Genomic DNA, 25,688 nt, shown 5'->3' on the forward strand with positions numbered 1-25,688 from the left:
ATATATATATATATATATATATATATATATATATATATATATATATATATATATATATATATATATATATATATATATATATATATGTTTGTTGCTTTCCTTTTACCTTCTTTCATTGTCATCATTACAGGTGTTTTACTCTCTCTCTCTCTCTCTCTCTCTCTCTCTCTCTCTCTCTCTCTCTCTCTCTCTCTCTCTCTCTCTCTCTCTCTCTCTCCACTTATGATCTTTTCTTCTTTCTCACTCTCCACTTATGATCTTTTCTTCTTTTTCACTATTTCACTTTTTTATTTTCTTTCTCTCTTCTCTTTCATTTTTTCAAATTATTTAATTTTCATTCTCTTTATATTTCTTATTTTCTACACTCTACCATTAGTTTCTCCTTTTTCTTTCTTTTCCTTTTCTTTCCCTTTTTTCTCTACTTTTTTTCTGTCTGCTTTCCTTCTTTTTTTTATTCTTCCCACTTATCATGTTTTTTGTTTCCTTTCCTTCCTCTCAATATTTCTAATCTATTCCCTTTTCTTTATATTTTTATACTTACTCCCTTTCTTCCTTTCACACTTTTTATTCAGTATCGCTTCCTTTCAACCCAATATTCTTCCCATCTCAAATTTACATCCATCTTTTTTCTTCCTCTTTATCATTCTTCTTTATCCTCCATACTGAATACGTAAACATGCATCAAACGACACACACACACACACACACACACACACAGACACACACACACACACACACACACACACACAGGAGCAGTTAAAAGTTTCATCACAGTACTTTTAAAGGCAGCGTTTCTCTGTTGCTGTTGGACACTCACTCCCTTCAAAGGTCATTCTCTCTCTCTCTCTCTCTCTCTCTCTCTCTCTCTCTCTCTCTCTCTCTCTCTCTCTCTCTCTCTCTCTCTCTCTCTCTCTCTCTCTCTCTCTCTCTCTCTCTCTCTCTCTCTCTCACAGGCAGCTGCTGGGAATTTGCTTATTTAAAGGAGGAAGGCGATCCATCTTTGGCTATCTGTGGCAGAGAGAGAGAGAGAGAGAGAGAGAGAGAGAGAGAGAGAGAGAGAGAGAGAGAGAGAGAGAGAGAGAGAGAGAGAGAGAGAGAGAGATTGGTTTTGAATCTCTCTCTCTCTCTCTCTCTCTCTCTCTCTCTCTCTCTCTCTCTCTCTCTCTCTCTCTCTCTCTCTCTCTCTCTCTCTCTCTCTCTCATCTTCCTACGTATTTAAGAAGTTCATACATGTATTTTGAAAGAAGAATTAAATATTATACCAACTCAATATGTGCTATTCAATATTCTCTTTATTCGATACCAGTGCAAAAATTAATAATAATAAAAAAAGATACACACTAATAACGATAAGAAAAATCGACAAACACAGACTTAAGGAATGACTAAAAGAACTGGCGGAAGAATAATTAAAAGAATCACTGACAAAAAAGCATCGACTGGCCTTTTCTTCTATTCGATTTCCAGCACTCTATTTATATTCTTCCAATAGCCTTTTCTCTCTCTCTCTCTCTCTCTCTCTCTCTCTCTCTCTCTCTCTCTCTCTCTCTCTCTCTCTCTCTCTCTCTCTCTCTCCAGACAATGTGGTTAAAGAAAGGAAGAAAGGAAAAAAGGACGGAAAAAACATCACATGGTTATTTTTTTCCTTCCTTCCTACTTCTTCTCTTTCTTTCGCTCCTTTCTTGAGTCCTTTTTTTCGTTCATCCCTATCTCACCTCCTCATCAATTATCTTTATCCCCCCTCTATCTCACAATAATTAATCTTTCAGTCCTCCTTTCCTTATCCCTGCTATTTCTCGTCCACTGTTTCGCTATTTTCTCTCCTATTCCTCATTCGTTGTCATCATTTGTTTCTTCCATTCTACCCTTCATTTCTCGCACTTCGTCATTTCATTCAACGTTTGTATTTATCATTTCATTACTCATTTTTTCCTTTTCTCATTTTCCTCATTTATCATTCACTTTTTCTTACATTATTTTGTTTCTCTTCTTTCAGTTCTTCCTTTCTCCATACTTTTTATCTTTTTTTACATGTTCTTACCTCGCATTTCCTCCTCTTCTCTTCCTTCCACCTACTTTATTATATTTTGCATTTTTATCACACCATTTATTTGTTTTCTTTTTTCTTTCTTCTATTATTACCTTGCTTCGTCAATCTTTTCTTTTTCATTAGTTTTCTTTTATATTAATTTATCATCTTTAGCTTCTTTTTACTTCCTTTACCAAACTGATTTATTCTTTTTTCTATTATCATACTTTTTTTTTCTCTCCTATCATTTTTTTTTCTTCGTTCATTTCTCCCTTTACATTTTACACCACTATATCACATTTATTTCTTCTTCCTTATTCCCTTCATCCATTCACCCACTTTTCTCTCATTATCTTTTATTTTTTCCTATATTATTTCTTTTTTTTTTACCGTTTTTCCTTTTCTCAATCATTCTTTTTTTCTTATCCTGCATCGAGTTTCATCATTCCTTCCTTTCTCTATTCCCTTCATTCAATCAGCTTCTTTTCCGTATTCTTGTAACTTTTCATTTTTCGTCCTACTTTCCCTTACTTATTTTCTTCTTTATTATTTCCTATTTTTTTTTTATCAGTTTCTAGTTTTTCAATAATATTATCACGCTCACGTTAGATCTCTCACTCTCTCCTTTCCTTTCACTCATTCACTTTTTTTCTTTTAGTATTATCTTATAATGCATCGTTCTCTCGCAGTTTCTTTCTTCTTTTGTGTGGACAGCCTGGCGCCGATCGTCCCCTTGAGACAATCCTGACCTACACCTGCTTAAGCAAAATTCATGTGACGATCACGGCCTTTCGTCTCCTTCAATCTCTTTTACCAACACTGCAAAAGAATCGAGTTGAATTCTGAGAAGCAATAAGTAAAAAATACAAAAGACTGGCGTTTGATTTTGTAAGACTATGAAGTGTAATTATATTTGAATGTCAAGGGAGACTGTCAGTTTTTTTTTATCATTTTTTTTTTTATTATTATTCTATACCAGTAGCTTGTCTTTCTCCTGTATAGTAAATGCTCTCTATTTTTTCAGCTTTTAAATGAAAGGAGTGAATATGAATGTTTTGGTGCGTATGTTTGTGTGAACTCTCCTGAACCCTAGTGCGTTTTTCTTAATGTATTGTGCAACTTTTTTAATGTTTTTCTTTCTTTTTTTCTCGGTATTGTATTCAATCAGACTCACTCTCTCTCTCTCTCTCTCTCTCTCTCTCTCTCTCTCTCTCTCTCTCTCTCTCTCTCTCTCTCTCTCTCTCTCTCTCTCTCTCTCTCTCTCTCTCTCTCTCTCCATCACCCTCCAGCCTGTCACCTCCCTCACCCTCTTCATCTCCGGCAAATAAATAAATATGGCGTAGGTCTTCAGGCTCGCGGCCCAAAATTTAGGTCCCCAATTTCGGCAACTTTTGACGGGGAGTTTTGGGCAGCCGGGTTTGGGGAGGGTGGGAAGGAGAGGAGGGCTGAAAGGGGAAGAAGAGGGTAGCAGGAGGAGACAAAAGAGGGATTTGAGGAGGAAGGGCGAGAGGGAGGGAGGGAGGAAGGCACAACTTTGGCAGGGAGTGTCGGAAGATGGAGTGACCTGGAGAAGACTCATGAAAGTTATAAAGGGAGACGAGAGAGAGAGAGAGAGAGAGAGAGAGAGAGAGAGAGAGAGAGAGAGAGAGAGAGAGAGAGAGAGAGAGAGAGAGAGAGAGAGAGGAAACAATGGAAAGGAGTATACGGGTGTCTTGTGCAAACAGTTACAATTTCGAGAAACTGATTAAGTTATGTAATTAGGAAGGTGTTTGCTGGGGCGTATCCAGCCAGACTGTCCGTCTTTCCCCTTGTCTGTCTGTCTGTCTGAGTTATTTTCGGATCAATACCATAATCCAAAAGGAATATACACTGGTTTCATGCATATCTAAATAATTAAATAGAAATAACTACGATAATAGCCCCCCCAAAAAAATAAATAAATAAATAAATTTTTAGATAACAGAACCACAGCAAAATAAATAAAACAGCAAAAGCAAAAAAAATAATAATGATAGTAATAATAATAATAATAATATAATGGTAGTAATAATAATAATGATAATAATAATAATAATAATAATAATAATAATAATGATAATAATAATAATAATAATAATAATAATAATAATAATAATAATAATAATAATAATAATAATAATAACGATAATAATAATACATATTTCACAAAACCCTACTGTCTGTCACATTACCACCACAGCCACCACCACCACCACCACCACCACCACATAGTCATTAGCGACAGGATCCTCGCGTCACGAAGGGGAGAGGAGATATTAATTATTTACCTGACGAGGGGTTGGACAAGATACCTGAAGGAGAATTTACCTGAGGGAAAGACACACCTGTGGAGCACGAGGGGAAACAAGACTTATATTAAACAAAAAAAAATAATATAACTGATGACCGAAATTAGGGAAAGATCAAAAGCGCTCAAATCTAAGATGCTAAATAGGATTATGAATTTCTATAGACCCAATTACTTCTCTCAAACTCTCCCTCGTTGCCGTCCTTTCCCCCTCCTGCACTCACTCACTTGGTATTCATAGACTCTTTGGCATTAGAGTGAATCTTTGCGTCTCAGGTCTCAGTAGGATTGGCGGTGAGATGGATCGAAAGGAGGGGCGAGCAAAGGAATCGAACACTCTACTGGAGAATTGAAACCCTCTTCACTCCGCCCTCCTCCGTCCCTAACCTATTTGTCTGTGGTAAAAAAAGATGGATACATGCAGATAGAGAGAGAGAGAGAGAGAGAGAGAGAGAGAGAGAGAGAGAGAGAGAGAGAGAGAGAGAGAGAGAGAGAGAGAGAGAGAGAGAGAGAGAGAGAGAGAGTGAGTGTACGTAAGTATGTGCGTGCAGGTACCATCGTGAATAATAGCAGAAGTTTCCTAATATTCCCACCAAGTTGAGGCAAAATACACACACACACACACACACTCGATGACTTCCCCTCACCCAACACACACACACACACACACATACACGTCCGTCCATAGACTATATTTCCATTAATCTTCTCACTCAGCTGCTTAAATCCGCGTAATAAATCTTTAACAAGTGCTGGGAAAAAAATTACCTTCTCCAAATACCCCCGCACAACATATCATCCGGAGGGGGAAGGAAAAAAAATATTCATAACCTTGGTTCCTATGGGTAATATTTCACCCAAAACTTAGGAAATACTTTGATAGGCGAAGCTTAGGTATAATTCCTTTCCCCACCACCCCCTCACACACAATTCTCTCTCTCTCTCTCTCTCTCTCTCTCTCTCTCTCTCTCTCTCTCTCTCTCTCTCTCTCTCTCCCTCGCAGCATCGATTTAAGTGAGATGAGAGTCATTTTTCATACTTTGGAGCAATTTTTCTGTCCTTCTTTTCTGCCTCGTTGGTGCGGGAGTTGAAATGCATCTTTAATTTAACTCAATTCATCCCTCGAGACAAAGTTGTAAGTGAGGACTGGAGGAGAGTCAAAACATGGCTGTTATCTCTCCTCTCCCGCTTCCTCCAGCTCCGTGATGAGAGAGAGAGAGAGAGAGAGAGAGAGAGAGAGAGAGAGAGAGAGAGAGAGAGAGAGAGAGAGAGAGAGAGAGAGAGAGTAATCGAACCGCAAATGAATAAAATTACTAAAATAGACATTGTTTCTGCGCATCAATTTTATAACTGGTTTGTTGTTACTGTAATCTCACTTGCCCCTATTATTACTCATACTGTAATAGTTGTGGGATTTGTGGTAGTGGTAGTAGTGGTGGTGGTAGTAGTAGTAATGATGGTTGTGGTGGTGGTGATTCCGTTGCTGTTACTGTTGTCACCGTTAGTTTTGGTGTAGTTTAACAAACAGTAATGATAGTAGTATTAGTAGTAGTAGTGGTGGTGATAGTAGTAGTAGTAGTGGTAGTTGTGGTGATGCTGCCGCTGTTACTACTGTCACCGTTACTTTTGGTGTAGTTTAACAAATAGAGCCACACGTTAACGGCTGAGGCAGGTCGGAGTAAGGTCAGGAGCGGTGAGGCCGTTTAGGTCATTGAAAAGCCGTGAACCTGCTTTACGGGGCGCGGCGGGCGAGGGATGGTAGCGGGTGGTGAGTGATGGTGATTGGAGCACGTGGCGATGGTGACTGCTATGGGTGGCGATGGATTTATGAAGATCAATTTTTTAGCAACACTCGACCACCGCCGCCACCATCACCACAACCATCACCGCCACCATCACTACTGCTGTCACTGCCGCCGCCGCCGTCCCCGCCGCTGCCGTTGTTGTCGCCATAGTCACGAGTACGGCTTCGTTCTTCTTCCTAACTCTCTTCTCATTTCCTCCTCCTCCTCCTCCTCCTCCTCCTCCTCCTCTTCATGCTGTTTATCCTCTTCCTTCTTGTCTGATTTCCCTTTATCTGATTTTCCTCTTCTTTTTTTTTTCCTTTTTGCTTTTTTCTCGTCTTCTTCTTCTTCTTCCTCTTCTTCTTCCTCTCCTTCCTCCTCCTCCTCCTCCTCCTGCTCCTATTCTTAGTTTTCTTCTTTGTCCTCTTCCTCCTCCTCTTCCAACTCCGTCGTCTCCTCCCCAATGGCCGCGTTGCAACAAGTTTTCTTCCAAGTAAGATTATTTACTGGATTTTGTTGCTACGTATGTGTATTGTTGTTGTTGTTGTTGTTGTTGTTGTTGTTGTTGTTGTTGTTGTTGTTGTCTAGTATGTATCACTATCACGGTAGTTTATCTCTTATTAATCTCATCTCCATAAAGAAAAAAATAAAAACGAACATTACAAAAAAAAAGAGAGAAAAAAAGAGGAAAACATTTCGATCGATAAGGAAGCATCCAGCACATGGAAACAAGGCAAGCTACGTTATGAAAAAAATGGAAACGAGGCAAGCTACGTTATGGAAAAAAAAGAAAAAAATAACTCCATCAGAACTACAATTCATATACAGCAGGAGAGAGAGAGAGAGAGAGAGAGAGAGAGAGAGAGAGAGAGAGAGAGAGAGAGAGAGAGAGAGAGAGAGAGAGAGAGAGAGAGATGCACACGCGAAGCACACTCCCACAGGCGGACGTATGAATATGTGAAAAGTTAGACAGTCGTGCAAATTGGCCCCCGGAGACTGTACACTTTACGATGCCAACTCTAAAACTGTCTCCATTAGCGCATCCCTGACCCACCCTATGGGAGGACACGGGTGGTGGCCTGCCCTGCCCTGCCCTGCCTTCCAAGACCCTACCCACACTCCTTACTGGCCGTCTTTCTGCATCCCTTCCCTACCCTCCCTCTCTCCTCCCTTCCATCATTATCTAGCCTCACATAGCGGGGTATTTCGTGTGGACTAAAAAGAAAAATGTGGTTGCCTTCGTTTTCTTGGTGTTTAAGTGAGAGGCGGTTCATTACTACCTTGAAAACTACGCCGCTGCCTCACTCAGCTTAGCACACTTGCCTCGGACACCTGTTACTCCAGATGGGCATTCCTGTGTCGATCGGGTTAGATAGACTGGACGGACAAGTGAGTTGTGTGAACTTATGGTATCCTGGATTCGAACCCCCGCTCACCTGACGCACAAACAGGCAGGCGGGCAGGGAAATGTTACATCGCGCAGTGAATGAGTGATCGGCAACAGATTAGCCTAAACTCCCGCCAGAAAAAGCCGACCTACGTGTTTCATGGTGCTGACAAAAACAGTGCAGCTTACGTCAATCCGGCGAAACAAGCGTACCTTTAATATTGCACAAGAAAATAATTGACGGCTAAAATATGTAATGATCTCCGCAAAGGAGATCATGAAAATACTCGTAGAAACATGTAATACTTTCCATCCTGCCAGGCCACGAATACAACGACAGGTGACTTCCGGTGCGCTCCTGCGGTCCCTCACACACATTCCAGGAGGCGCGTCAGACTCGCCGCCCGCCACAACAATGGCGCCGCGTGAGTGGTGCGCACCGCCGCCGGCTAATCAAATCGTCGTCTCGCTGAGCCCATCAGGACGCACCTAATCAGCCCATACGCCTCCCCTGGTTCTGAGTGATTAGGCCCAAGTCCCCGCGATGCAAAGCTCATTATCCGACCGCTGCCATTCCCCGCCAGCCGCAGCCCGCCCCGCCACACGCCACACTGAAAAGAACAACTGGACGCAAGCAGCAAAGAATTGGTTGTTTTCACACTTATATTTTGATGTCTTCATTTTAAAATTCGCTTTTGTTGCAAATGAGTCATTATGTCCATCTTCCTCCAACGAGTTGATGCAGAAGCGTTACGCTCATTACATTAATTGATTTTCCGCCAGACGTCTGTCCGCGACCGCATCACCGTCATTATTTGGCGACACTGCGAGACAGGACCTGCTCAGGCCGCGTCATGTTCCCTTCCTCGTAACAGTCAGGCTCGTGGCGGACTCCAATCAGATTAGGGATTACTTCTTGGCCGATACTTTTTTCCATGTGTGTGTGTGTGTGTTATATATATATATATATATATATATATATATATATATATATATATATATATATATATATATATATATATATATATATATATATATATATATATATATATATATATATATATATATATAAATGCGTCAACATTTGTGTAAGCCTCGTCTATCAGCTTTAGTCCGTTGTAAACACTGCAGAATTGTGAGACTTTAAACGCCATTAACGAAACATACGAGTGTTGACAGCCGCAACACCACACCGGCGCCGTGGGAGCGGAAGCCTCACCTGGGGGTGGACATGTCGCCGCCGCTCCGCCGTGACTCAGCGCCAAACTTACCGGCCGTGAAGGGAGAGAGAGAGAGAGAGAGAGAGAGAGAGAGAGAGAGAGAGAGAGAGAGAGAGAGAGAGAGAGAGAGAAATGCATAAATCAGATACGAGGGACGTGCACGAGGCGCGGTATCCTGCTGCCTCCGTCACAACTCTCCTCACTGTCACTTGGCGGCTAATGGTTGCCTTGACACTTAATGCTTCGCCGCTATTATAAACTTGAGCTAAGGACTCACTCTCCTCAGCGTGCCTCATCTGCCCTTAACGCGGCCTGCTGCTCCTAATTGCCTCATGTCCTATGTCGCAAAGGTATATGGCATACCTGTCTGCCCACGATAACACACCTGTCTGCATGGAGAGGACGATACACACCTGTCTGGCGGCAAACACACACCTGTCTGACGGCAACAACACACCTGTTTAGCAACACAAACACACACACACACACACACACACACACACACACACACACACACACACTAATCTTATCTACACGAAGACTAACTCAGAAAGGTGACAACAACATCCCTGACACTGATTGAAACATACGAGGTTGGAGTGGGTAGCGGCACACCAGACTGACCTTCATACATATTTATCTTTTTGTTGCTTGGGGAATCTGCGGCACCGTTCCCTGTTAGGCGGCTAACTCCTGCGCTCACCATGGGAACGGATGTGTCCATTAAAAAAGTGTATATCCATGAATATGTTCAGGGATGTATTTTAGGATAATTGATGATTTTGTGATTAGGAGTCTATTGTTATTGGTTTTATCCGATGGTGATGCTGAGTTAAGCCGGTTTTCACAATCGAGAACATATTTATATCGCAAACTAGCCTGCTGTTGTTACGTAAATTGAATATTGATTAGACACATCTAAAAAGAGAGTAAAGGATAAACATATACTTAAAAACACCACATTCTTGTTTCTGAGCTTAAACTAAGAAGCAAAATCACATTATACTTGAAGATCATTTTTGTTCATCTGAGAAAATCTGAGTCAAGAGGAAAGAAACAAAAAAACAGGACCGTACAGAAAATAGATTAGGGAAAATGTAGGAAAGACAAGAGAGAGAGATAGATAAGAGAAGTTAAGCGTGGATTAGTTTGCCGTGGATGTCATCTATTTGTTTCTGTGTGCGTGTGTGTGTGTGTGTGTGTGTGTGTGTGTGTGTGTGTGTGTGTGTGTGTGTGTGTGTGTGTGTGTGTGTGTGTGTGTGTGTGTGTGTGTGTGTGTGAACAAATCATGCTGCTAACCAGTTTTCTTGAATCATCTCATAATGAAAGCCAGTTTTTTTTTTTTTTGTCTTCTTTTATAGCTACACGTTTACAATACACATTTAAACTGCTACTCAAATATTTACCTTCATGTGGATGTGTTTATGTATGCATAAATGATCAACTTACACACACACACACACACACACACACACACACACACACACACACACACACACACACACACATAAATACATACATAATGCCTCAGTACACCACACCGGATGCTGTCATACGAGAGAGAGAGAGAGAGAGAGAGAGAGAGAGAGAGAGAGAGAGAGAGAGAGAGAGAGAGAAACCACGTCTACATTGATTAATAGAAAGAAATCGACTTGGGAACGGAAATATCTATTACAAATTACAGCAGACATGAGAAAACCACAATAATGAATAAAGAAATAAAAACGCTTGAATCAGAGAGAGAGAGAGAGAGAGAGAGAGAGAGAGAGAGAGAGAGAGAGAGAGAGAGAGAGAGTAAGTTCCCAGCATCCTAAGGCCTAACGAGGACTCGCCAATCATGGGGCGCCCCTCCCTTCCTATTGGCTCTTCATATAGACGGAGGGCAGGACACCTAGATGGAGGAGAGGAGGGAAGGGGTGACAGGTAAGGAGGGAGGGATGGAGAGATCGAAGAGAAACAAGGAGGAAGGAGAGGAGAGAGAGATAGAAGCAGCTGAGAAATGCACAGTAAGGGACAGGCATGACGAGGAGGAGGAGGAGGAGGAGGAGGTAAGAACAGTTAGGAACGTGGGTAGGATATAAGAAGGGAGAGAAGGAAGGGAGGACGATTAGCAGGGAGGGGATGTCGTATGTAGAGAGAGAGAGAGAGAGAGAGAGAGAGAGAGAGAGAGAGAGAGAGAGAGAGAGAGAGTACAGTGCATCGGTGGAGGGAGAGAGAGGAAGAGGTGAAGTTCGAGAGAAGGGGAGAGGGGGTAGAGTACAGGTACGGTGGACACATACATATGGGAAAGGGTCAGTGGGCAGAGAGGAGATGGAGAGGGGGTGGATGGGGTGGAGGGGGACATTCCACTTCCCGTATCGGACATGTGGACGTGAGTTGTGTGAGAGGAAGGCAACGTGTCCACGGATATGGCGGTTTGATGTAGCTTGGGTTTGCTCCATGTTAAATACTGGTGATGAGGGGTTTTACCTCTCTCTCTCTCTCTCTCTCTCTCTCTCTCTCTCTCTCTCTCTCTCTCTCTCTCTCTCTCTCTCTCTCTCTCTCTCTCTCTACATCCTCGTTTACATCCTCGTATTTTTTTTTTTTTTTTTTTTTTGCAATATGAACTCGATATTTCTGCCCCTGAATCAACTTTTCTCTGTTAATCAAAGTCTCAGTACTCCCCCCCTCTCTCTCTCTCTCTCTCTCTCTCTCTCTCTCTCTCTCTCTCTCTCTCTCTCTCTCTCTCTCTCTCTCTCTCTCCACACGATGATTTCTCAACATTACGTGAAACATTCCCATTCGTGCATGACAAAAAAATCACTGTCCACTTTTTTTTTTCGTGAGTTGCTTTGTTATTTGGTAGTTTCCGACATTTAAATTGGAGGGAGGATTACTCTTGTTTTTTAATGTTTCGTTCAGGAATTGAATATACTGTGTCATCACTTTTATCACACAAACGGAAGCTTTATTAGTCAGTCTATCTGCCTGTCTGTCACTGTCTGCTTGAATATTCGTGCTCTAGCAAGTGCCTACATTATTTTCTTGGTCTGTCTGTCTGTCTGTCCGTCTGTCTGCTTGTCTATCTGTCGATCTGTTAATCTGACTTACTTATCTTTTATTTTCTACCAAATGTTTGTAATTTTTATTTTTTGTTTATCTACCTCTGTTTTGTTTATGTATATACCACAATTATTGCTTTGGCTTTATATCTATTTATTCTTTTCATATCTCCATAGGTTCTTCTTCCTTTTTATTAATTCAACACTCGATATTTTAATTTCTACATCAAACCCTCTCTATAAAGGAAGGTATTCGTCTCTCTCTCTCTCTCTCTCTCTCTCTCTCTCTCTCTCTCTCTCTCTCTCTCTCTCTCTCTCTCTCTCTCTTTCTCTCTAGGTTTCAACACAGGAATGCAAACGTTTAGCGGCGGAAACTCTACCCTTCTTCTTTGTGGCGCACAAGAATGTTAGTCGAGTCCTGGTTTGTTGACAGACGGACGCGATGGCTACACACAGTCAACTTTGCCCATCAGAAATGTAGATAAAGGCGAGCCTGGGCTGTGTTTTCCTCTCAGCGGGATTGAGAGAGAGAGAGAGAGAGAGAGAGAGAGAGAGAGAGAGAGAGAGAGAGAGAGAGAGAGAGAGAGAGAGAGAGAGAGAGAGAGAGAGAGAGAGAGAGAGAGAGAGAGAGAGACGCAGTGTGTGTACGGCTCGAGAAAAGGAGCAAATATAGGTTTAGGACTGTCTGTCTATCACTGTACGTAACACCTGTTAACTTATTTATCCAGGTGTGTCATTATGTAGCTATCGATTCGGCACACAGCTTCAGGTAAGGGGTAAACACAACTTTAGGACCGTCTGTCTGTCCATCTATACAAGTAGATGCGGTGGTAGGAAAGTATACATTTTGCGGTGGTAGGAAAGTATACATTTTATTTTTTTCATTGCTTCTTGTTCCTCCTCCAACTCTTTCAAACAGAAACTAAATAAAAAAAATACACAAAGATTAGAATTCGAATGCAAAATATGTGTTTGCAACCTTTATTTCTAAACATTTATACTCGAAAGCGTAGCAATGCAGTGTTTTTATTTTTATTTCAGACTGAGTTTTATCGTACCTGCTCTCCCACACAGAATATAATACGAGTAGACCACTTTGAAAGTCTTATCAAGAAACATTCAGTATTACCAAAGATACACGAATCATCCAACGCACTCAAGTTTAATTTCCCTTCTTGTCTAAGTTACGCTACAGATTCCCTATGATGTCGATAAAAGAAACAGATTATCATGAAGAACAATGAAGCCCCAATTAAATTATTTTTTCTTTACCACAAAACCGATAAATCCAACAACTGACTTAACTTCTGTTCCCTTCTTTCATACGTTAATACTCCACAGATCCACTACAACAACTAAAAAACAAACACAAAGAAAACTGATTAATGAAAACCATACAACATCTCATCACAAACACACAAATCAGCTGACTCACTCAACACTGATTCTCTTCACCCATCCCTTAGTGCTTCAGGTACACCATACAGTCACCACAATACCCAAAGCAGGAACAAAAGAGACACACGAGACCACCTTTACACGCACAACAAATACTCGATGTCACGCGGGAAAAAGAGAACAGGGACTGCAGGAAGGGAAGGAATGGGGGAAGAGGGGCTGGAGGGAAAGAAAGGGGAATAGAGGCTGAAGGGAGGGAACAGGGGGCCACGAATCACGCGTCACGGGGAGGACAAAGGACGGTAACTGAGACGTGAAGGTCCAAAGGCAAGAAAAGGTTACCTAGTTTGTCTGTATGTACACACAGGAACAGCTGGTGGCAGTGACATTTACCTGGGCCAGGGAGAGAGAGAGAGAGAGAGAGAGAGAGAGAGAGAGAGAGAGAGAGAGAGAGAGAGAGAGAGAGAGAGAGAGAGAGAGAGAGAGAGAGAGAGAGAGAGAGAGAGAGAGAGAATTTGAGAGAGAGAGAATTTGAGAGAGAGAGAATTTAACATTCTTCTTTTAATTAATATTGAGAGAGAGAGAGAGAGAGAGAGAGAGAGAGAGAGAGAGAGAGAGAGAGAGAGAGAGAGAGAGAGAGAGAGAGAGAGAGAGAGAGAGAGACTATCAAAGACAGACGGGATAAACAGACAGAAGGACAAAAAGACTAGAGATAGAAAAAGACAAAAAAAATAACAGACAGACATACAAACAAACAGACAAGGCATACATGCAGCGAGACAAACAAACAAACAATCAAACAAACAAACAAAACAGACACAGAGACGGAGATAGAAAATTAGAGGAATAAGTGGATGAACAAAAACACAGAAAAAGAAAATCTAGTTGAAAAAGAAAGCAAGCACAATTCCAACAGAAATAAATAAATAAATAAATAAATAAATCGACACAGGATGAAAAGACTTGAGCTACGAAAAAAAAAAAACAGAGTCGTATGCAGGCAGCTTCTCAAATGTCAGTGTGAAATAATACTCAGGAGGAGACGAAACACTGCAGCATGTGAAATCCGTAGTGCGCCCCTTGTCCTTTTACCTGCTGACACAAGGGGCTGCCAACACCACCCACACCCTCCACCAACACCCACCCTCTTCCACCCTCCACCCCCAACCTCCTCCCTCTTCTCCCATCTTCCCCTTCCCTTTAGTCTCTCTCTCTCTCTCTCTCTCTCTCTCTCTCTCTCTCTCTCTCTCTCTCTCTCTCTCTCTCTCTCTCTCTCTCTCTCTGCCCCCCTTTCCGTTTTCCTATTCATCTCCCCTTTCTATGAGATGCTGTAGGAGATAGACCGTTCCCTCCTCCTTCTTCACTCTTTTTCCATTTCTTCTCTCTTTTTTTGCTCTCCTATTTTCCTTTATACGTTCTCTTCTTCCTTTCCTTTTTTTTTTCTTCCCCTTTTCCCTTTAGTCAGAACGTTTTTCTTCCTCAACCTTTCTTCTTTCCTTTTCCCTTCTCTCCTCACTTCTCTTTCCCTACCGTTTTCCTTTTCATCTCCGCCCTTCCATGAACAGCTTCTCTTTCTTTTCCTCTCTCCCGTTTTCCCTTTCCTCTCCTATTCTCCTGCATGCCTTTCCTTCCCTCTTTCCTTTTACTCAGTTCTCCCTCTCTCTCCCAATTCCCTTTCCCTCCCTGCCATCTTCATCCTTTTCCGTCCTCCCCCTCCATTGCTATAAAACCAGCGACAGATTCAATTAATATAACCTTTAATTCATTCTCCCTGTTCTTGTAACTCGTAATGTCGTCTTTCTCCTTCGTTACATCACGCTACCTTCGTTACATTACATTTGCGTTACGTTACAATTAAGTTTCCTGGTCTTGTAATTCACAATACAGTGATTCTTTCGTCTGATAAGAAATAGTTGTTTAAATTCGATGTTCATATACTCGCATTTTATTCATATGTCACTTAATCTTCTTTGTTCTTAGTTCTCAATTGTCATCGCCACTTTTTTCTTTTGTTTAATCTTTCCCACTAATGCATTTAATTAGCGTAGGATTTTAAAGGACCTCCAGACGTTTTCATTATGTCGATGTGTAGTCAGTCATATTTATGTTTACGAACCCAAACTCACCCCATTAGGTATTCGCCTCATCGTTCACCTTTATCATATCTATTTATTTCCTTCTATTCCTTCATTCCATTACAGAACAATATTCATCTCATTAAGAAAAACTCAATATATTACGCTGTCTTGTGGCATAATCGACTTAATTTCCTTCGATAATAACTATTTTTGAAGGATTCTTCTCGACCCTGTTACGACCTAAGGCAAGGTCGTAACCAAAGGTTCCTTTCAAATGAACACACTACTTCCTGTGGACGAACACGTAAATATTAACTTAATTTACAATTCAATCTAAAATACAAGAACAACCACAGATAAAACACAAGCAATAGTGGATGGAAGGTGGGCAGTAAAGTTGGAGTTTCACAACAAGGTTAACAGGTGCCCGAAACAATAAACTCCGAAACTAATAACACAAAGCGAAGCACGAAGCACGAAGAATCACTTGCAAACGATAGTACTGACACTCGCACCACTACACGCACTGCTGCCAAAAAAAGCATTTAGCTTCAGATTGTCTCCCTGCACTTCTGTAATTACCTGTGTTTATAACTCATTTGGTTTAAGCGATAATAAAATGATTCAAATGTTTCAAATGTTTCCACATCGTTACTTTTGTTTCGCTTTTTTTTATCATTATTGCATTAGTTACTTTAATTAACATCTACTGTATTAGTTACTTTAATTAACATATGTAACGTCTTTATGTAAAATTACTTCATATTTTACATTAATCAATTCAGCTTTGTTTATCTTGGTGAATAAAAAAAAGAAAAAAAACTTACCTCACTCACATAAACTTACCTCTAAATATTTGAATTACTTAGTTCATTATAGACCGTCTCTTCCTATTGTTAGGTGTTGGAAATAATACAGCCTGTTTTCCTACGCGCTTTATGTTACACTACGCAATATCATCCATTCAACACCCCTAAAACCTGCACCCACATGTACCTGTTTTAGCTGCTATTACATTACACTTCACTCGCACACAATGTAACCCACTCAACTTTCCCTCAACCAGTAGTTTTATATTCACATAACCATTGCATCAACGTTAAGTGCACCTCATCCACCATGCGTCGGTCTGCTCATCCTATTCACTCTACTACTACTATTACAACTACTACTACATCTCACTCTACAGTACTCCAACTACAATTCAATTTCACCTCATTCCATTACTCGACCCCCTCTGTATCTTCTAATTCCCTCATAGTGCCTGGTCGTCTGTCCCCACCGTCACCTCACCCTCCATGGACCACTGCCACCACCACGCCACCCTCGACTCCAAGCCACCCCCCCCAACATCACCATCACACCACCAGCCACGCCACCTGCTACGCCACCCCCAACCAACCTTAAACCCACCCCACACGCCAGCGCAAAGCCACCCGCCACACCACCTCTTGTTACCCGCCACACACACACCCCCTTAGTGCACGCCCAAGCCGCATTAATATCTACCAGAGGACTGAGTAACAGAAGTGTGTTTACCCTAACGAGAGTCACGCACTCTAAGCCTTCCAAATGTGAAGGGATGGTAAGTGGAATATTGTTTTTTTTTTTTCGCTTCTCTTTCTCCATCACACACTCACACATACACACACACACAGTTCCGTTTAGGGTACTTTTTTTTTTTTTTTACTTGTCTTCGTCCACACACTACTTTGTTTATTGTTTTCAGGTTTTTAGATAAAGAATGCAGAAGTACAAGTGTAGTTATAAGCACAAGTGGACACAGGTAATGGTGGGTGTTGACTAAGTGTAAGGCATTGTTACTGATATATACAAGATTGATTACTTAATGTCCATGAAGGAAAGTGTCTAGAAGGGAATATGTCCAGGGGAAAATTCATCAGAAGGAAGAATGCCAAGGAGGAATACGAGTATCTAAGGGGGATTTAAATGTTGTTGTTGTTGTTGTTGTTGTTGTTGTTGTTGTTGTTGTTGTTTACGTAACAAAATGAGGTACGCATGGAAGCTTAAAGGCATGCACTCTGAAATCTTACAAGCGAAAAGTTCCTTGTAACAAATGAATAACTGATAAAAGTCCATAGATCAAACACCATAACGGATAAAATATTTTACACAACAGGCATAATTTTGCAGAATAACAACAACGAAAACACACTTGGCAATTCACAAAAGTCCTACAATTCTACTCTTTTCATGTTTTGTGAGTGGATGGCGCCGAGGGAACAAAGAAATCGCAGCCACAAGTCCTCAGAGACACACAAAGGTACACTCGGAAACATGAAAAAGAAAACTCACCTTACCTCCAAGCGTGGGCGTCACATGGCCGGCCCCCAGTGCCTCCCCACACCCACGGCTCCTGACATGTTCCTCGCCCAGGCGCCCCCACACACACCTGCAGGGCGAAGAAGTTCAGAAGTTACTGTGAAATACCTAAAAAGGTCTTAGGACAAACTAAAAGTCCTGAAAACTGGTTCTTGTATTATTTGTACTTGTTTACGTCAATACGATCACATTATCAAAGTAAACGTACAAGTCTTACACCCAACACGGCGTTGTCAGACTCACCATGCCACATCCTCGCGTACAACCTGATAACACACCACTCACAAGTACAACAGCCGCAAAAAAACGATGCATATTCAGGAAGCAAGGCAGCTGCGTGGTAACTGCGTGGCGGCATCATCCCGCCGCATCTGCCAACTGTTTGCTAGTACAGCTGGAGCCCAACAGATGACGTGTATACAGACTGCTGGCGTAGAATTAAAACTCAATACATTCTCTCACTAATCTCACTGTTCCATGTTCTTTACTGTGCTTATCTTATAATACCTATCGCCAAAAAACAGACTTGAAATGTTCCGAAATCCATAAACCTAGACAATGATGCAAGTCATTTATAAATTCTGCTTAAGTTCGAATTAAAACAGAACAGTTAGAAATCGTGGTTCGACTCGCATTTTCACTGGTTCAAGGATTCTTCCTAGACTTTAAACAATGAATCTAGTCATTAAAAAGTTTTAGTGAACCTTTACTAACCTTATACTCCCCTCTGCTGCCTCTCTTTTCCTACTGCCTTCCTACAAACGACGGAGTTCAGGTGCGGTTCGAATCAGACAGAACCACGCTCGAGGCCACTAATCCAACACAAACGAGTAAAGTAAAGTTAAGCAAGCAGTGAATACAAAGAGAACACTATGACAGCGTTCCGTCAAAGAGAGAAAGAACGAGGGAGACAAAAAGTAATTGCACTGCGGTCTAGTTTGCGAGAATTCCACGTGTACAGTGTTAAAACGCGATCGGGTGCACCTGAAAACAGGGACACGAATACATGGAATACATTTCAAGTCATTTTCACCTGAAGCGTTTCATTCTTTTCTGTTCACCGTGCTACGAGTTTCAGGTGCTAAGTGGGAAAACAAACAAAACAGGTGGATGTAATGAGAGAGAGAGAGAGAGAGAGAGAGAGAGAGAGAGAGAGAGAGAGAGAGAGAGAGAGAGAGAACTTACCATGACTTTCCCTTTCAATAACAAACTTTATCTCACGTTTTCACACACACACACACACACACACACACACACACACACACTACAGTACCGGAAAACATCAAGTTCGAGCCTCGCCCACTAAGCTGTGTCATCATATGCGAAACTGCATGTAATCCGGACAAAAGAGCATCGGATCACGGGGGGAGGAGGAGGAGAGGGTAACACGATCCCCCGGCCTGCGGTGTTAAGGGTCGGATCATCACACTGGCCTTCGGGGCTCCATTGAAACGACCCCGACACGTGTCACCTCACAATGATGCCCACGGAGGGAAATGTGGGAATGTGGGGAATGGAAGGGAAAGCAGTGTGAGTGTGTGTGTGTGTGTGTGTGTGTGTGTGTGTGGGGTGGGGGGGAAACAGGGGGAAGAGAAGTGGATTATAAAGTATTTGTATGTGTGTGTGTGTGTGTGTGTGTGTGTGTGTGTGTGTGTTCTATTTCTTGTGTACATTAATATCTTCAACAAGAACTACTAAATGATATAAAGACCTAGATGAAAACATAGATTAAAATAAGCACAAGACTTCTTGAAGATTAATGTACAAAATTTATCATTAATAGTACTTCCGTTCTTTAGAGAATCAATATTTTCTTCTGGTAAGCAGATGGTAACTGAGTCTTTATTTTGAGTACTTGTGATTAAATTATTACGGTATTTTTGTGTGTAATAGTGTTCTGACTCTTATTTTTTTATTATTTCAGATATAACCAGAAATGGCAGTGGACACTGCTTGTATCCGGTGACCGAAGCTCTGTTTCCTAAAGCATAAAGAACAGAAAATAGTGTCAGATATTTTCCTTCCTGTGTGTGTCAATAAATTCTGCGTCCTGAAAAATACGTGTTTTTCTGACTCACATTCAGTGTAGACAAGTTAAGTGCTTTCCATCCTTACAATTTCTGAAGTAATAATGGATTGGATAGCAACACTCACTTAAAAATAATAAAATGAATGAATGAAATAAAAATAATAAAATGAATTAAATACATAAAATAAACAACTGATACCTTCTACTTCAATTTATAAACATACTTACGTTACTGATATGAATTGCCTTCAGTTCTTCCAGTAATATATTTGTATGGATCACATATCCTGAAGCAGCACTACGCTAAAAAAAACTCTTTATAAAAACATTCTCTTTTTAAGCACACTTTTACTTTTGACATGCGTTGCCTTCAGCTCTTCCTTGAATGTATTTGCATTGATCGCCACACTCCCGAGCTAAACCATCGCCACACTCTCAAGCTAAGCCATCCTGGTAAAAACTCCATATAAACACTTAAACTTTTTTTTTATGCATACTTTTAGTTTTGACGCGAGCACCCATTAGCTATTCTACGTCGCTGTCATTTTCCTATTTTTCTCTCCGAATCTTGACGGCATGTGGCGGTCACTTGCTATTCCGCGAGGCCATAAAACACGCGCTTAACAAACACTGACAATTGCGACATGACAGGGGCAATACTTATCCCCGCGTTACCTGTTGAGAGAAATATGGAAGGTAAACTAAGGAATGACTATTGAGGCACATGAATAAATAAACGCGTGCAAGTCTTTATCCCTGACCGTCTCATTCGTCACCACCGCAAATGGCATTCCTCCACTTGGTACTGCCTCTGTACCACCGCGCACCGCCTTCTCCAAGACCACGACTGTTGCCTTACAACTCTTGCCTTCGAAAAAAAATAAATAGATAAAAATAAATAAATAAATAAATAGATAAATAAATAAATAGATAAACAAATTAGATGAAAAATAAATAAGAAACACGTAAAAATTTCTAGCATTTACAAAGAACACATAAATAGGTAAGTCTACAGGTATTTATCATTTGATTCGGGAAGGAAAAGATATTGCTGTATTTCATTATACTTAGGGACAATCCCCTAAAAAAGTGTAAGGAAGAAGAATGTGCAAAAGAGAAAAGAAAAATAGGATTGTATACGCATTTGTCAATTAATTCATGAAGCAAAACAGGATACCATTGTATTTCATTATACTTAGGGACAAAAAGGCGATCTTTAAGTATGGGCGTAGCGGAAAAAAATTGTACCTATACGCATTTACCAATTAATTCAGGGAGTAAATTAAGATGCCACTGTATCTCATTACACTTAAGTCCAAAAAAGAGAGATAAAAAAGTATAAGGAGTTTGTGCCACCCACAGGTAAAGCGTTTACTCTGGCCGCCCACCTGGACGCTCTGCTGTATCGGGTTGGAATCCATGAATCTCGATCGTCTACTGACAAACACGAGCCATTCGTCTCCTGCCTCGCCGCTCGGCCCCCGGCGGCGGCGGCGGCGGCGTGGAGGCGAGCACTCCAAATACAGCGGGAATATATGGATTCCAGCCTGAGTTTACTACAGAATTGGCGGGTTTACACACAAACACACACACACACACACACACACACACACACACACACACACACACACACACACACACACACACACAGACACACACACACAGACACACTATAAGAGAGAGAGAGAGAGAGAGAGAGAGAGAGAGAGACACACACACACACACACTATAAGAGAGAGAGAGAGAGAGAGAGAGAGAGAGAGAGAGAGAGAGAGAGAGAGAGAGAGAGAGAGAGAGAGAGAGAGAGAGAGAGAGAGAGAGAGAGAGAGAGAGAGAGAGAGTATATAAATAACCTTATCCCTTAGCTCAGTCTTTTCAAAAGTTTGCAATACGTATTTTGCATTCGTGGCATCTTACACATTGTTCTTCACTAATGCAATGAGTCAGAGAGAGAAAAACAAAACATCATCGTCATTACACGCCAATATATAACATTAGCAATGCCTTCTCTTCCCTATACAAACATTCCTCCTTCGTTACCTGTATCTCTTTATCTACACATTTATCTATCTCTATCTAATCTATCTATAAATCTATCCATCCATCTATCTTACCACCCCCTTTACCCCCTGCTTAGAGCCAACCCTACCCAACCCCATCCCCTTCCCTACGCCTCTCTCCATAATCCTTCTCGCTAATAGAATAAGAGGAGACGAGAAGGAGCGAGGGAGGAGGAGTAAGAGGGAGGGTAAGAGCAAAAAAAAACAACTTCGCATCGACGCCTGGGAAGGATGAAGAATTCGATCGCTTTATCATCGTCGGCAGGAGTCTCGTAATGGGCGGCGGATGCTGAGTCATGGCGGCGGGAGGGAGACACCACCAGAAGTACCGCGGGAGAATCATTCGTCTTCATGCATTCCCCTCACTATTTATCTCACTCACTCACTCTCTCTCTCTCTCTCTCTCTCTCTCTCTCTCTCTCTCTCTCTCTCTCTCTCTCTCTCTCTTACCAATACTGCTTTACTTCAGGCCTCCTCTTCCTTGTCCACCTATCCTCCTCCTCCATTCTCTCATTGTCCTACCTTTCCTCCCTCTATTTATATCACCTTAATCCTCTTTTTCAATTTACTCTGCCACATTTCCTTCTCTACCTGCCGCTCTTCTGTCGATTCTCCGTCTCTCTCTTTCTCTCTATCGTCTCTAGTGCGTGTTTTTCCCTCCTCCCTCTTTTGTATACCTGGGCGGAGATGATAATGAGGCAATTGTGAAGTGAGTAATGATGATAAATGAGGCATAGAGAAGAAGATGCTGGTATGGAGATAGGGAGGCTGGAGGGAGGCCCGGGTGGTGACACTCTCTCCCTTGGGGGGCGGGGAGTGTCCGAGGGGGGTGTGGAGGTAAAGTGAAGGAGGTAGGAGCGAGGGAGGGACGGGAGGAGTGAGTGGTTGAGATTGAAAGATAAGGAGATGCAAGTTGGATACAATGGTATTGGTAATAATAGTTGTGGTGATGCTGTGGTTTATGTAGCGGTCGTGGTGGTAGTAGTAGTAGTAGTAGTAGTAGTAGTAGTAGTAGTAGTAGTAGTAGTAGTAGTAGTAGTAGTAATAATAGTAACAAACAAAAAAGATAATAACAACAGCAATAATAATGACACTAACACTAGCACACCAATACCAATACACACACACACACACACACACACACACACACACACACACACACACACCCTTCCCTCTCGTGCCAAAACGAGCAGGTAATCCTCGTCACCAAATCATCTCACCTTGACGTGCCAACCTAATTAAGGCCAGCCACGAGACACCGGGAACGGATTACAGGTGCCCCTCACCTGTCCCTCACTTGTCCTGATTCAACACAAGGGAAATGGAGAAGGGGAAGGGGAGAGATAGCGTGCGGGAGGAAAGAGACTTATTCCGTGCCAACAGCCTCAGTGAGAATATTCTGGAGAGAGGCGTGTCTGAGGGAGATTTCGGGGGATGTAGGAAGTGAGACTGGGATGGAACGATGCACACACACACACACACACACACACACACACACACACACACACACACACACACACACACACACACACACACAGACGCATGTTCGAATGTCTCTTTAAGTGATATCATCTCAATTAGATTCGCAGGTGGAGGATATAATCGAGGCTCTGGTGATAAATTTCCTTTTCATCCACATTCGATAGTTTCAAAAGGAGGTTTGATGAGTTAATAAATGACCAAAGCAGATAGTAAGTTTTAAGTACTCAGGAGCTGCCGAGAGTACAGTTATCTGTGGTTTGTAGCAGTTTCCTTACGTTCTTGTAATCTTTTATTCCTACCTTTTAGTATGTGTTTATTGCTTTTTCTTTTCTTTCTTTCTTTTTTTCTTTTTTTTTTACCAAGATATTAATTGAAAAGTAATCTCTAAAAAAAAAAAAAAACAGGTTACACATCATCGACCGTGACAGGACTCGAACCTGCAATCTTCGGATCCGAAGTCCGACGCCTTATCCATTAGGCCACACGGTCCGATATGTCTGACTTTTTGTTTTTTGTGTATCCATTGATCGTTATTTCCCAAGTAGTTTGTGGTATTAGTATATATTCAAAATAAGCTTTTTTATAACATTTATGAGAGAACCTACATATTCATATTACCCGTATTTCACAAGTCCTTGTCACATCATCTGTCTGTCAGTCTGACTGTCTGTCTGTCTGAAAGTCTCTCTCTCTCTCTCTCTCTCTCTCTCTCTCTCTCTCTCTCTCTCTCTCTCTCTCTCTCTCTCTCTCTCTCTCATCCTTCACCTTTCTGCTCCACTTGGCAGAAGGGAACTCACTCCTCATATTTCGCCTTTCCATTCACCACCAACCACCCCCGCCACCACCACCACCACCTTCACCACCGCCGCCACCACCTCTCCCCCCGCCTCACCTCACACAGGAGCTCTCCCATACATCAAGGCCGCTGTCCCAGAGTTTCTATAGGGAAGAGATGAAGAGCCCATTACACGCTCCCCCAAGGCTCCGGCGCTGTCCATGTAGCTTCAGTGTCCCCTGCCCTTAGAAAAGTTTTGCCCTGTTCCCCCATCAAGGTAGATATAATTTTTTATTATTTGTTTAATATTTTATCTGGTCTGTTTGTATATATTATGTCTGGGTTACGTGTTTTTTTTTTTCTTTCTTTTTGTGTTTTTGTCTTTTTTTTTTCAATCTTTCACATTTTTTTAGGTGTCTCTGCGCACTTGTATATTTTTACGTCTAATTTTCTTTCTTTCTGTCTGTCTGTTACGATCTCATTTTCTATTTGTTCCGCTTCCTAGTCTCTGTGTTGCTAATTATCTCACAGTCTCTCTCTCTCTCTCTCTCTCTCTCTCTCTCTCTCTCTCTCTCTCTCTCTCTCTCTCTCTCTCTCTCTCTCTCTCTCTCTCTCTCTCTCCCTGCCTTTGATTATCCTCTTTTTTTCGTCTCTGTCTGTCTGTTGTTTCCTCCTCTTAACGTTTCTATTTTGTTTTATTGTTTATTCAGTCTAATTTTCTGTTCATCTCTTGTTTCTGATTTTGAGCTTCATTTTTTTTTTTTATTACCTCATTCACTTCCTTTATTCATCTGAATACCTGCCTCATGTTCAGTCTATCCTTTTCCGTCTATCTTCTTGTCTCTGTTTCTATCTGTCTTGTTGTTTCTGGTCCTCTCTCTTTGTGGTCCATTACCTTTTTTTTTTTTTACTATCTCATTCCCTTTATTTGTCCATCTGAATGCTTTATTGTTTATCCTGCCTCACTTTCAGTTTCTCCCTCTATGTCCGTTTTCTTGTCTCTGTGTTTCGCCTTGTCTTGTTGCCACTACTTATCTCTCTCTCTCTTTGTGTTCTATTCCCTTCGTCAGCAGCGAGTCCCTTCGTGTAAACATTTACAAGATCGAGACTTTCATTAATTAAACACAACGGCTTTGTGTTCTCGTGAAGTTTTCTTATTTCCCTTCATTTGTATTCGTAATGGGATGAATGTTTTTGGGAGAATCTGTGTATCTCCACTAATTACCGAATAACCAGTGATTCATTAACAAGAAATGGGACTGAATGCTATTGTTGCTATTTTTTTCCTTCTTTTCCTTTCTTCGCGAGCTGATAGCCATCTACTCGTAGATATTTATCGATACATAAGAGGGTATAATTAATGCTTTCCAGTCATTACAAGTCAGTCCTTCATAGCAGGCACCCATGAAGAACCAAACCTTACTCCGCTTTGTTACAAGATACCCACAAAATACTACGCAATAAATCACTTTTACTTTCGATCTCGTGTTAGGGAAGAAATACAACACTGCACCGTCCCTCTGTAACCCTTCCTTTCCCTTCCTCCCTCGCGCCAAACACAAACAGAATCAGCTTTAAAACAGGTGATCTGATCCGCCGCCCAGCGTCTTTTAGCCCCTCTGTGTCCCCAAGTACTGTGATCCCCGGCGCAGTCACCATTTGGTATCGAACCCGATGGCTATCTAGCGTCAGTGGTATCCTATAATGAGATCCAACCCGCTGCACCGCATTCCTTC

At 41.6% G+C, this 25,688-nt stretch overlaps 1 long non-coding RNA gene and 1 other non-coding gene across 2 annotated transcripts in view; both read right to left on the bottom strand.

The window, feature by feature from the left end:
• Positions 1 to 1,270: 1,270 nt before the first annotated feature.
• LOC135105082 (uncharacterized) overlaps positions 1,271 to 25,688 on the bottom strand; it is a 46,786-nt gene continuing 22,368 nt past the window's right edge. The window contains exons 3-4 of the long non-coding RNA XR_010270698.1: positions 17,580 to 17,676; positions 1,271 to 2,848 (exon numbers count right to left, since the gene is read on the bottom strand). This is a non-coding gene — a long non-coding RNA (uncharacterized LOC135105082). The remainder of the gene's footprint in view (positions 2,849 to 17,579; positions 17,677 to 25,688) is intronic.
• Trnar-ucg (transfer RNA arginine (anticodon UCG)) lies at positions 23,594 to 23,666 on the bottom strand. The gene has a single exon. It is a non-coding gene; the product is annotated as a tRNA-Arg (tRNA).

Source organism: Scylla paramamosain, chromosome 11, assembly GCF_035594125.1.
Source record: "Scylla paramamosain isolate STU-SP2022 chromosome 11, ASM3559412v1, whole genome shotgun sequence".
Taxonomy (NCBI): domain Eukaryota; kingdom Metazoa; phylum Arthropoda; class Malacostraca; order Decapoda; family Portunidae; genus Scylla; species Scylla paramamosain.